The sequence below is a fragment of the Silurus meridionalis genome, chromosome 24, assembly GCF_014805685.1.
Source record: "Silurus meridionalis isolate SWU-2019-XX chromosome 24, ASM1480568v1, whole genome shotgun sequence".
NCBI lineage: Eukaryota > Metazoa > Chordata > Actinopteri > Siluriformes > Siluridae > Silurus > Silurus meridionalis.
This window is the reverse complement of record NC_060907.1, coordinates 19,829,975-19,844,770: the sequence shown is the minus strand read 5'-3', so window position 1 is coordinate 19,844,770 and position 14,796 is coordinate 19,829,975. Positions and strand designations below refer to the sequence as shown.

Here is a 14,796-nt window from a genome sequence, read left to right as displayed (position 1 = left end):
CGACGTCTAGAAGTGACTCAGCTAGCTTTAGTGGGCATGTGGAAAAATGAAAGAATTGAAAGAGTTGTTTGCTGGAATGCATCATTTTTGCACTTTTTTCTATGTGGATTCGTCTATCGATACATTCAGTTGCTGAATTATTAGTACCTGGCACCGAAATGTGGCATGAACTGGATTTATGTTGCGTACAAACCCCTCGAATTCCTATTATACACGGAACAGTGACGGGTGGTGGGAGATTAGAGGTTTGGAAAAATTGGGACTTGGATCTGAAGGTCTTGAGTTCAAATCCCAGCCACACCAGGTTGCCACTCCTGGGCCCCTGAGTGGGACCCTTAACCTCATAGCTGCTCAATTGTATTTAAAAACGGATCCGGAGGAATGATTGGAAAGTCGTGGCAGTCGCCGGGGCATGGGGTATGGCCTGATTTAAAAACAGGAAAATATTCAATGTTCATTTTACCGAATATATATGAATTTATTATGAAAGCACTTTCTTTGTCTAAGTTTACACACCATCACCTTCAAAATAGTTCCACTGCACAGCAATACAGCGCTGAATAGCACCAGTTGCGCAGCTCCTGATGTACAAAGGAGGAGGACTTTTGGCACACTGACTTATGAATGTTGGTGCGCCCTGTGACTGTGTGCATATGTACAGAATGCGTGTGTGAATATAATCGCATGCATAGGCCATGGTGATTGTCTTTACATTGATGAAATTATTACAGTACTTGTAAATAGAACCACCCCAGCTAATATTTATAAATGGGATGCATGTGCACAGAGCATCAAATCATAGCAGTGCATGCCTTCGATCACGTCACGATTTTTCAGCAGTCAGCAATTTTACATCATTCGATGTAGCAAGGTCTTCCCAATATCCAGTCGAGTTCCTAATATTTAATATACAATAATGGTGGTGTTTCATTCTAAGCAGAGAATCCTTGTGAAGGTAATATAACTAGTTTCATGCAGGATTGGGCGTCTGGACTTATCATGTAAAGTAGGTTTTCGAGACAATTTGCCTCATGTTGCGTTTTGTCAGACGTGACGCAAAAAGAACACTGACACGGGTGTAGTCTACCGAATCCTACCCGAAACGATAACGTATGAGTCTGAGCCCATTAGCATGGAGCAGATGTACGAGCTGTTTCCTGAGCACTTTTGGAAATGTCTAGCGTGCGCTTGTCGGGAAACTTCTGCGCTCCGTCAAATGTCGAGGGGAAAAGTTCACCGTCCCAGGAGGAGGACTCGTCTTGTCATTCGGGCCTAATATCGAACTCTAAACAAATTCAGTTTCATACGGAGCGGAGCTCTTAGCGAGACGTTTTGTTTGGTTATTAACCTCGACATAAAAAAACGTTTGCAAAATGTTTGAAAGAGATGGATTGTGAAAAAAGAGACGGGAGGCTACAGACTGAGAAAACACTGAGTATGAGCAGATGTATTCATGCTAGTATGTGTTCGTGTGTGTGTGAGCCACTACAAAACACACACAGGTCTTTCCTAGAAGCAATTTGTCTTATTATATGATTTCCACCTTGATGAGTTCACCTGTCTAGGCTGTGTTAGTCACTGCCTGTATGTGTGTGTGTGTGTGTGTGTGTGTGTGTTTGCCTCTGATTCACTTCTCTGAGAATGACAAACCTGTTCACTTGTATATTTACTGGTTCAAAGGCCACTCGAGGCACACGTCCCTTACTGTCTGAACTACACGGCCCGTCTGAGTGAGTGCACAGCAAACATGACCTCGACGTCCAACGGTATCCGAGTACGCCTCGAGTCTCTAGCTAAACGTCGCTTTCATATCCTTGCTAGCAATTATTTATCGATTAGCGCTACTTTACGCGGGGGAACAAACATAATATTGAGGGAAATATCCAAAACTGACAAAGGAGCATGTACATCTTTTTGGACTGTAACCTTTCAGTTTTTTGTCTTATGTAAAGTTGAAATGTCTTATACAGTCATTTAAATGCTATGGATTTGAGGATCTGCCACATATGAGGCTCTGATGCTAACATGACATTAAAGCTTAATGAACAATCATACAAAGGAGCACCTAGACTGAGATGTTGTGAGATGCTGTGCTAGTGAATTCATTCATTCATACTCTTACAGCTAATAATAGCCATGAACAAGATCTTGTCCATCTCTTTGACTCACGTAAGTGGACATGAGTTCCAGGAACCAGGCATTATGATGGACCTCGATCTCATTCCTTTTGGGATTTGTAAAGACATTTTTTTATGCTTTCCCGCTTCGTGTGGCAGCCAAGTGAGGGGGGAAAAAAGCAGCATCTGCCAACAGCGTGCCACATTTTCCAGCAATAAAACAAATCAAGCAGCGGAGCCATGAGGTGCACTGAAGTGGATCCAGAAGAGGGCTGGACGCACCCGATCGCTTTTCCTAATCCACACTGCACAATCCCTCTCTGGGTGGACGTACTTTCGGATGTATACTCGTTCCTGTAGGAAGTTTATTTAGTATGTAAAGAAGGAGTCTCCACTGTCAGCAGGTTCTCTGTTATTTTGTATTAGACAGGCTATAGGTATAGGTAACTATAAATGGATTAAAAATGGTACACTTTGGGTTTTTTTTCTCCGATATCTTTTTGGTTAGAAAACGAAGTACCCTATATAAAGTAAATATCGGAGGAGGGTAGTACAGTGGTGACAAGTTAAAATCCCAGCACCCCCAAGCTGCCATTTCTGGGCCCTTGAGCAAGACCCTCAAATTCTCAGTTGGAAGTCACTCTGGATAATTACGCCAAATGCTGTAAATGTAGGTGACGCCAAAACACCATGTATGGTTTGTTGTGGGCGTGTCTGTGTTTAAATTGTTTCTAGAACATAATCTAAACGTGGCAAATGTTTTTCCTAACGAATATTAAAGCTGGGCCAATCAACATTTGCAACATCATCGATATTTACTGATGCATCTTGGAAGCCCCTCCCATCCCTTTATGTTCATTTGTGGCCACGTTTTTGCATTTTGCGAACTAGCAAAAGCCTTTTCTTAAACATAATTCGAAAGTGCCAAACGAGTTTTTTTTTGTATTTTTATAATAAGTATGAAAGTTGAACCGACCGACTTTCACCGATCGGCATCATGGATATTTATTGGCCCTCTCTGGAAGCCCCGCCTTATCCCTTTATGGTTCTATGATCATTTGTGGTGACGCTTATGCAGTTTGCGAACAAACGAAGATCGTTTCTAGAACATAATTTGAATTTACCAAACACATTTATATATTTATAAGTATGAAAGTTTAGGTGATCGACATTTGCGGCATCACAGATATTTCTTGAGACTCCCCGGAAGCTCCGCCCCCATCCAAATTGAACTGACAAATGAGTAAGCAGGATGCAAGGGATCGGTAAAATTGTTACTTGTTTTTTGCTGTGTGGTTGAGCTTTATTTGGCTAGACGAAGTGTTACGTCTTTAACCGCTATTGGCTGCATGACTGTGATTTTCCCTTCCTGGATTAATGAAGCATCCATCTGGCTCTATATCTACCTGTCTGTTGCCATGGTGATATGAGTAAACAGTGGTTTTGGTCTGTAATTTTAGGTCTGGTTTGCTTAAACACACAGATGTGGTGCTACAGAAACGGTTGCACCTCTGATTTGTTTCCAACTAATCAAGTGTGAGACGCCAACAGCGTTCCAGAATCAGGAACCAGGAAGGACCACGGACTCAAAGGAGTACTCATAAATCTCACAAAAGTTCGGTAAAAGTGTAGACTCCCTATCCGATCGTTTTCCACCAGCACCACGGATTCAGTTAAAGCGAAAACATGGCACTTTAACATCATTGTGACAGCAAACCGATGCAAATTGATTCATATTTATCTGGACATGTGTAAGACGTGAAGTCATTTGTCGAATAGAATTTGCCTGTGTGTAGTCCTCAAAACTCCTGGATCCGAAAGGTCCAAGCGCTGATGAGTCTGCTGCCTAAAATAAATACCGTGAATACGAAGAACACTCCAAAACAAAAGTAGCATTCAGAGGAAGGATGGACAAAATAATTCCCTAGTCACTGATTCTACAGAGAAGTTAAAAAAAAAAGTCTGGAATTAATTTTGGAAGATAAACATAAGTTGTTGTTTTTTTCTTTTTTCTGTTTTAGGTTTCAACAAAAAATCTAGAAATAATAAAGGTTATAATCATTTATTTTATTATAGATACATTTATTTGTCTATGGGACTTTTGAACATCCCATTCCACATTTAGTTCCTCCATTCTTCACTCGTCATCATCTTTGCACCCTTTTGTCCATCCACCAGGTTCCTCCATTGATCTGTCTTTTTTATCCATCTAACCATACCCTGCATAGCATCTCTGTCTATCCATCCAGTCTGGTCCACCCATCTATCACTTTGTATGTCTATTCATCTTCATCTATCTGTTTGTACTTTCATTCTGTTCATCCATCATCTTATTCTTGCCACCTGATTGTACCCTGTTCAGCCATAACATTAAAACAGTTACTGACGGGTAAAATCGCTAATGTTGATTAGTTTCTTACCGGTAAACCTTTAATAGGTGATGTTTATTAGGTATCAAGTGATCATTAGGTTCTTGAAGTTAAAGTGTTGGAAGCTGGAAAATCTGCAGTATCCATTGACCAAGATGTGATGTTTACATGACTGGGAAAGAGCACCCCCAAAGCATGAACCCTACCGGTTCACCAGTTGTCCGTTCTCTGTCCACTTTTGGTCGGTTCTAAGCACTGCATTCCAGGAACACCCCTCAGATCGTGTTTTGGGGATGCTCTGACCCAATCATGTAGACATCACATTTTGTTTTTTGGATCCTGCAGATTTTCCTGCTTCCAACACTTCAACTTTCAATGACTGAATGATCATTTGTCTTGTCTTGTCTTGCTGATGTAGATTGACACTAGTAGATAGTCTCCTTAAAGAAAGTGCATGTTGTGCTTTAGGGCTATATACAGTGAGGAAAATAAGTATTTGAACACCCTGCTATTTTGCAAGTTCTCCCACTTAGAAATCATGGAAGGGTCTGAAATTGTCATCGTAGGTGCATGTCCACTGTGAGAGACATAATCTAAAAAAAAAATCCAGAAATCACAATGTATGATTTTTTAACTATTTATTTGTATGATACAGCTGCAAATAAGTATTTGAACACCTGAGAAAGTCAATGTTAATATTTGGTACAGTAGCCTTTGTTTGCAATTTCAGAGGTCAAACGTTTCCTGTAGTTTTTCACCAGGTTTGCACACACTGCAGGAGGAATTTTGGCCCACTTCTCCACTCCTGTTTTCTAGATCAGTCAGGTTTCTGGCCTGTGGCTGAGAAACACGGAGTTTGAGCTCCCTCCAAAGATTCTCTATTGGTTTTAGGTCTGGAGACTGGCTAGGCCACACCAGAACCTTGATATGCTTCTTACAGAGCCACTCCTTGGTTATCCTGGCTGTGTGCTTCGGGTCATTGTCATGTTGGAAGACCCAGCCTCGACCCATCTTTAATGCTCTAACTGAGGGAAGGAGGTTGTTCCCCAAAATCTCGCAATACATGGCCCCGGTCATCCTCTCCTTAATACAGTGCAGTCTTCCTGTCCCATGTGCAGAAAAACACCCCCAAAGCATGATGCTACCACCCCCATGCTTTACAGTAGGGACGGTGTTCTTGGGATGGTACTCATCATTCTTCTTCCTCCAAACACGTATAGTGGAATTATGACCCAAAAGTTCTATTTTGGTCTCATCTGACCACATGACTTTCTCCCATGACTCCTCTGCATCATCCAAATGGTCATTGGCAAACTTAAGACGTGCCTGGACATGTGCTGGTTTAAGCAGGGAAACCTTCCGTGTCATGCATGATTTCAAACCATGACGTCTTAGTGTATTACCAACAGTAACCTTGGAAACGGTGGTCCCAGCTCTTTTCAGGTCATTGACCAGCTCCTCCCGTGTAGTTCTGGGCTGATTTCTCACCTTCCTTAGGATCATTGAGACCCCACGAGGTGAGATCTTGCATGGAGCCCCAGTCCGAGGGAGATTGACAGTCATGTTTAGCTTCTTCCATTTTCTAATGATTGCTCCAACAGTGGACCTTTTTTCACCAAGCTGCTTGGCAATTTCCCCGTAGCCCTTTCCAGCCTTGTGGAGGTGTACAATTTTGTCTCTAGTGTCTTTGGACAGCTCTTTGGTCTTGGCCATGTTAGTAGTTGGATTCTTACTGATTGTATGGGGTGGACAGGTGTCTTTATGCAGCTAACGACCTCAAACAGGTGCATCTAATTTAGGATAATAAATGTAGTGGAGGTGGACATTTTAAAAGCAGACTAACAGGTCTTTGAGGGTCAGAATTCTAGCTGATAGACAGGTGTTCAAATACTTATTTGCAGCTGTATTATACAAATAAATAGTTTAAAAATCATATATTGTGATTTCTGGATTTTTTTTTTTTTAGATTATGTCTCTCACAGTGGACATGCCCCTACGATGACAATTTCAGACCCCTCCATGATTTCTAAGTGGGAGAACTTGCAAAATAGCAGTGTGTTCAAATACTTATTTTCCTCACTGTAAATATATTTGTTTTACTACAGACACTTTCACGCTTAGTAATAATCCTGACTAGACTACAGCCTCAATACCTACCATTATCATCACATCTCATAGACTCAGAAGCTCTCATCCACAAACAGGAGATCATCAGTAACCTCCATTACCCTGCTCTGTTGTCTCAATCTCAAACAGCAGTGTTTGGCACGTTCTGGAACCTGGCAGAATGGCTGAATTCATTACAGACTTTCTGGCACTAGGTAAGACCTGGATATCGCCACAGAACTCGGCTAGATCTGTCTTTTGCATATGCTTTCTCTCACAAACTGCTGAAAACATAATGCTTAAATCTTGCTTCATATGGGGTTAGATAGAAGCAGTGCAGTCAGTGTGCCCATACAGAGTGCCCCGTCAACCACAAAGGCATGTGAGCATAAGAACTAGACCAGAGAGCGATGGAAAAAGGTGACCTGGTGAGCTGGCAAAGGCCGTCTGATGTTCTGCTGGGAAATTTTAGGTCCTGGCATTCACATAGATGTTACTTTGACACATACCACCTACCTAAACATTGTTGCAGGCCAAGTACATGGCAAACGGTATTCCCTAACGGCAGTGACCTCTTTCAGCCGGATAATGCTTGATAGACAAACTTGTTCAGAAATGGTTTGAGGCTCATGACAGAGTTCAAGGGGTCAATTTTGGCCTCTAAATTTCCCAGATCCAAATCCAACTGAGCACTGGACAAACAAGTCCAATCCATTTAGGTCCTAATTTACAGAACATGAAAGATGCGCTGCTAATGTCTTGGTGCCAGATACCACAGCACACCCTAGAGGTCTTCTGGAGTCCAGGCCTTGACTGATCAGAGCTGGTTTGGGGTCAGATGAGTTGAGTCACCGGTTGCCCAGGTTTACTTAATGGTACTCATCTGAATGATTTATAGGATAAAAAGCCAGCATTTTATCTTTTGGTGAAATAGATTTCTCTCTTAATTCCCTGCTGAACCCACTGGAGAAGTGTTCGCTCATTTCCATTTCTCAGCTGAATTCACATACGAATGTAAAACCACTGTGAAGTGAAGCTGTGAATCACTTAACACCTCCCTTCTTTCTCCCTCGCTTTCTCTCTCTCTCTCACAGTCTGTCTGCTGACCCTAAATGACTTCTGCTAGGTGTGACAAGGCCATGACCGGATGAAACAATTTGAAATCCATAAAAAACCTTGCTTTTTTATCTTCTTGCAGGAGCACCAGCAAAGCACCTTCAGACTATCACACCTCCATGTTCCACAGTAGGAACCACATGTTTAGGAACCATATGTTCACCCTCTGTAGAGTACGTGTAACAAAAACCATGGTGGTTAGAACCAGAAATCTTGACCAAAGGACAGCTTTCCATTGATCTAAAGTCCATTCCTTATGTTTCTCAGCCCAAGCAAGCCTCTTTTACGTATTGTTTTTCCAAATGAATGGTTCGACCTCTGATCAGTCAAATTTGAAATATGTCTGCTACTTTATGCATATATGTAAATTGGTTGTTTCTGAAACTGGTAGCTGTAATAAACTTATCTTCTGCAGCAGAGGTAGCTCTTAGTCCTCCTTTCCTGGAATGTTCCTCATGAGAGCCTGTTTCTTCATGGATATTCATGGTTTTGGAGACTGCACTTGCATTTAAAGTTTTTGAGATGGTTCGGATTGACTGACCTTCATTAATGAAAGTAATGATGGATCTTTTCTCTTTCCTTAAATGAGTGTTTCTTGCCACAATATGAATTTGTACAGTTGTTGTAGTAGCACTGGCCCTGTGTAGCCGTTCCACACAGGGCCAGTCTTCACACTCTCAAATCAACACCCACATGACCATCCTTAGCAACTCCTGGGCACCCCTGCTCACAACCCCCAGTACAATCTTCCCCTGAAACCAGCACACCACCCTCACTGATGGTGACAGCTAGCCAGGTGAGAAGGCAGCTGGAAAAACTTAACCAAAACGAGGCTGCAGGCCCTGATAGTATTAGCCCCAGGATTCTAAAGTCTTCTGTTGCTCAGTTGTCTAGTATCCTGCAATATACTGTATCTTTAACCTGAGTCTGATGTAGGAAAAAATACTGGCACTATGGTATACAAAACATTGTGTGTAGTACCGGTACCTAAGAAGGCTAATCTGGCCTAAACCACTTTAGACCCATCGCACTAACGTCACATGTCATGAAGGTGTTGGAGTACCTAGTTTTGTCACAGGTATGACCACTGGTTAAACCTTCTCTGGACCCACTACAATTTGCCTACCAGCCTCAGGTGGGCGTGGATGATGCGGTGATCTACCTGTTGCAGTGGGCTCACTCTTCCATAGATGGATGTAGTGGTATTGTAAGGATAATTTTTTTTATTTCTCCAGTGCCTTTAATACAATACAACCATTTCTACTGAGTGAGAAACTGCTCAGGATGGGTGTCAGCATGTCCATTGTGTCCTGGATAGCTGACCATCTGTTAGATAAGCCCCAGTTTGTAAGGTTGGGTAATTCACTGTCTGATGTTGTGGTCAGTAACACACGAGCACCTCAGGGGACTGTACTTTGTCCATTCCTGTTTACTATGTACACCTCGGATTTCCAATACAACTGGACTGCCAACAATTACGCGATAGAGGCTACCTGATCAAAGACACGAAACAGGTGAACACAACCAGGTAACAAGCCACAACGACAAGAGGGGAATAGGGGCAGAAGTAAAAAATCAAAACAAAATCCTCTGTCTTGCAGACATAAAAAAAAAGTTATGACTTTACCTTAGACTGTAAAAAAGCACTGACACTGATGACCCCTCCCTTACAGTCACCATAGCACCAGTTTTGCAGGAGGCCAATACACTTGACACCAACAAAGCATTTGTTCTCTTTTTTCCTGCCTGTACTCTTTCACCTTTAGGTAATTGCATTACACTTAGCATTTTGCTCAGGAAGTTAATCATTTATTATTCATTATTCGATATTTTTCCATTGTTGTCATGTTTCTTCATTACATTTCCTATTTATTTTCACCTCAGGTTTTTTTTTTGCTAATCTTCTTTAATGCTAAATCCTGAAAGAATATTATATATTTATTGAGTGTTTTCTTTTTTTCCCTCTTCCCTCCTCTCCTCCATCTACTTGCTAATCATTTTCAAAAGCCCAGCACTTTGACGCTCGGCAGTCAGATTTTCGCTGAGGTGTTACATTTCCCACAAAGTCCCACTTCCTGTTAGCAGGGATGCTAAACTAGGTGTGAGGCGGTGACGCTAGCTGGCCCGGCTAGGTCTAGATCAATGGACAGGGTGATGTGTGGGTGTGTTGACAGTTTGTCAGTTGACGAGGTCAAGGCAAGACTGTGACGCTCAGTTTGATCACTGGACAGTGTCAGGGACGTGCGTTCGGACCATGCTGTGTCGGCATCCGCTAGCGCTGAGGCGTTTCTTAGCTTTATTTGTCCAGCAGTTTCAGTAACAAGAGCGTTCTTTCTTATTTGCACACGACACACACCATGACACACTGACGTCTAGTAAGTAGCTATTAATCAAATTTTGACAGAACATTAGGATACTTTTTTTAAATAATATTTAAAGTAGCGCACACACACACACTGTGTGTACTGCTTGCTATGTGTTATATACTTTCAGCTACTGTATGTATACCTTTTGTTAAATATTTATGCTTTAAAATAAATAAATTTATGTATAAAATATACTGTTTTTATCTTTTTCACTGCTGACTTTATTTAATCGAACAAATATATATATATATATATTAATTATAAAGATATATTTGAAAATATATATTTTTAATAAAACAATTCATTTTCTGTATTCTAATAGTAGTTTTTTTTTGTTATCCACTTAATTAGTTTTATTTGTTTAAATATTTTTAAATGTCTAATATGTGTGTCTATTTGGTTACAGGTGGGGTTTCTGGTTAAATCACTATCATGCTAAGAAAAAGGCATGCGTGAACATGACCCAGAAATGCCACCATCCTTTCTGGGCCAAAGCTTGTTTCAAATGTACTAAAACAAAGTAAAATACAGTTCAGACGAATCAAAATTTTTATTTCTTTTTGGAAACTGTGGACACCACGTCCTCCGGACTAAAGAGGAGAGGGACCATCTGGCTTGTTATCAGTGCTCAGTTAAAAAAGCTGCATCTCTGATGGTTTAGGAATGCATTATTGCCTGTGTAATGGGCAGCTTGTACATTTGGAAATGAGCCATCAATGCTGAAAGCTATATACAGGTCTGAGAGCAACAAATGGGTAAAGGCCTTGCATATTTGAGCAAGACAATGCTAACTGCTTACTGCATCTATTACAATAGCATGACTTCATATTAGAAAAGTCTGGGTGCTGAACTAACTTGCCTGCAGTCTAGTCCTTTCACTATTTGAAAACATTTTTTACATCATGAAAGAAAAACATAACAAAGGAAACCAAGAACTGGTGGGCAGTTACAATCCTGTATCAGGCACACATGGGACAACATTCCTCTCAAAAGATTTCAGCAACTGGTCTCCTCAGGTCCCAGATGTAAAAGTACAGAAGACATGGTGCTACACAGTGGGAAACGTAGCCCTGTCCAAATATTTTTGAGACATCAAATTTGAAATGACCTTATTTTTTCTTTAATGGTAAAATTCTCAGTTTAAATATATTTTATGTTTAGTTTTTTTGTTGTTGTTGTTTCATTGTGAATAGAATATGGATTTTTGATATTTGCAAAACATTGCATTCTGTTCTTATTTACATTTTTCACATCTTTTTTGAAATTAGGTATGCATATTGTAATATAATATCAAATATTTGACTATTCTGTAGTATAATGAGGTATAATGTTATATGTTAAACTGATGGCTACTTGTTAGCGCTGTTCTTGTAGCACTTCAATATTTTTCTACTAGTGTAATATACATATTATATGATTCAATAATTAAAATATTGAATGTTTATGTTCAATCAAGTTTGATTTCCTGCTCTTTTATTGTAACAATGAATTCGGTGTGAAAACATGACGTGTTTAAACACTTTACCTGATTAAACATCTCTGCTTCCTCGAGATAAGATTGACATTTGACCTTTTTTGGGGGGAAAAAAGGAGTGTAGGCACTTATCACACTGATTAATACGCCAATATTGTGTGTGTGTGTGTGTGTGTGTGTGTGTGTGTGTGTGTGTGTGTGTGCGAGAGAGAGTTAACAAGTGCACTTTGACCGTATGAGCTCATGCCAGAGCATCAGATAAATGTGTTATTTAATAAGTTGAATGAAAAGCAAAAGCTGTTTCGAATGAACCTGTTTGGGTGAAAGGATGGATTACTCAAGCATTTCTGTCTAGACGCTGAGCTCGGGCCTTCAGGTGAGACAGAATCTGCGGTACACACCTCAAGCAGCAAGTCGGCTTTTACTTGCTAGCATGAATGGGATACGATTAACTTGTGACGGTCAAAAAAAGGTCAAACTTATTAAAAATATAACCACAAATTACATTAATAAACAATTCGTAGCTGCTTATGGTGCCATCTAGAGGCATAGCACAATATTACCCCACGTTTAATTACTTTAATTACTTTTTAATTACTTTAAGAATTATACGGAATAATGGCAGCATTTGATTCTGAAACAGTCCTGGTTTTACTTAATGTCATAAAAATGTACCTAATAAGGATGCTATGCTACACAACAGAATGACGCACAAATTCTGACCAATTTCTTATCACTTATATCTGACAATTTATTCTCCACAATCATTTATTTCTTTTCATCTTATTTTATTTTTATTTATCTTTGATATTTATTTTTTAAAGATTGATTTATTTGTATTTATTTATTTATTTGATAATTTTTTTTCTTTTTCTTTTCCGCTCAGTTCTTCCTTTTTTTAATTTCATTTGTTTTAATTTCGCAAGATTGGATCTGGTTCATTGGTACATGTTTAATGTATTTTTCTGTCAGAATGATAACATACAGAAGACCCACGTTTGCTGCAGTAACGAACCACTACTGTAGATCAAGACACGTCTCTGGTGGCGAAACATACACTTGCTGGAAGTAGACGTAGGTTTCCTATCAAACCTTCGAAACTTTTTGCTTACACAATCAGATTTGTGTCTGTAATACTAATGAACAGGGACAAGATGTAGGAAAAAATATAAATAATAAAATATTAGGGGGAAAAAATGCCAAGCTAGCATGCCTCCACCAATGATAGGAAGCTCAACCTGTGTGTACTGACTATATATATATCTGTACTGTAACCATGTACTGTGTGTGTGTGTGTGTGTGTGTGTGTGTGTGTGTGTGTGTGTGTTTAAAACTGTGCAATAAGGACTCGCTTTGACATGAAACAAGCACAGTTAGCTTGTTTCGCAGTGTAGTGTGTGTGTGTAGGGTTTGTCCGGCGACACCTGAGGAAAATCTAAACAACGTCTGGAAACTTTCACTGCCAGCCCAACCCCCATCCCCAATCCAAACACACACACACACACACACACACACACACACACACACACAGAGTACCTCAGTCCTTAGAAGTCGGTGTGTTCAGATGTCTGAAAATGTTACCATGCTGTTAGGGTCCGTCAACAAATCTCTATATCCTAGTCCTTTTTTAGTCCTGCACCATCCCACCCCAAACATCTCGAAATATGGTGCAGTAAAGCTCCAGTTACAGGATATACCCCAGCAAAAAACACCATTTTGGAAAAGTTTTGGACCAAAGCCACAGAGACGGATAAACATGCGCAGGCTTTTCCGAGACGCTGAGTTTACGATCTTCGGCCTTTAAAATAAAATGGATTCGATGCAAAAATACGGTTGGAATAGTTTTCTGCTGTCGGCATATGAAGAAAGAAAGAACGCCAGGCCGCTTTGAAGTGCACTGAAACTTTTCTCGTTATAGCAAGGGCTAGTTTACGAATAAGCTAATTGCTAGTTAGTGAAAGTTGTTTGTTATCAAGGACTAGCATGTGGTGCATCATTAATGGATAATGGATCAGCTAGAAATGACTAGTGTCATCAATTAGTCATAACATGGGTATAACCTGGTGTGTCATAACCTGGTCTATCAGTCATAACCTGGTGTGTTATAACCTGGTCTATCAGGCATAACCTGGTCTATCAGGCATAACCAGGTGTTTCGTAAAATCCCCAAAATGTCCTAATTAAATCCCCATTAGATGGATTAAACCTATGACTGCAGCTAGCATTGACCACAGACCTATCTTTCCTTAACTTTGCTAGTGAACTCTACTGTAATATGCTAGCTAAGGTACAGTGTGGGTTCTATCAGACTTGTTTATTCATGTGGCTAATTATCTCATCTCTATGCTAGCTAAATCTAACCTAACAACTGAAAAGACACAAAGCTGTGACTGCATTTTTCCTGGTTCCTAGCATGAAATGCATCAAACCCTAGAGTTATTTTAGCCCTGAATGATGTAGGGATGAGTCAGCAAGAACTTGCTATCTGCCTAGCTGACCACAGTCTTCTTCAAGAAATGGTTGTTGTTATTTAAAAAAAAAAAAAAAAGGAAAAAAACAACACACTCTTTTCTCTTGTTCATGTCCCAGACAGCTGCGGTCTTCCTGTGTTTGGCTACGTCCAGACGTCCAGACCAAGATGCTGGGCTTGTGTGCCCACTTGGAGTTGACTTAGCGGGCGAGAAAGCTCCCGGGGATAAACTGAGAACTGTTCATATCATGCCAAGTGTACAATTGGTGTACAAGCCAGCAAGAACACACACCTATTCACACACACACCTACTCACACACACACTGAGGTTAATTCCAAAATCCAGATCCAAAGAGCAGAATGTCCTGAGTCATCCTCGTTAGTCACAGGACACTTAATAAACCTGCTGTACTTTTCACATTACAGCTGTTTGTACCAGCAGCTGGCCAACATTTGCAGAACACTGCAGTAAAAAAGCTAATAATGTAGTGTTCTAGTAAAACAGATATCTTTAGGCTCAAACTAAAAGTCATAGCAAGTTAGTGTTCTCAGTAGAATGTCAACTATTTGTAAGACACACAAGTTTTCCGCAGGTCATTTCTATAACGTTTTCTCAAAAGAAATAACACTCAAAATGTGCTACGCCGAGTAAACACTAGCTATGGAACGCTAGTTTCATTAGCATGTTTGTTAGCAACGCTAAAGCTATCTAGCATAAACCTGCTTGTATGATTTCTTGTAAATTTTACCTAGTTTTTTGGGTCAATCGCAATAGCTA

The 14,796-nt window shown here is 40.3% G+C and overlaps 1 protein-coding gene across 1 annotated transcript in view; it reads left to right on the top strand.

Moving 5' to 3' along the window:
• The window catches only part of cpo (carboxypeptidase O), a 60,177-nt gene that overhangs the window by 26,734 nt on the left and 18,647 nt on the right, over nucleotides 1–14,796 (top strand). The window lies entirely within an intron of this gene.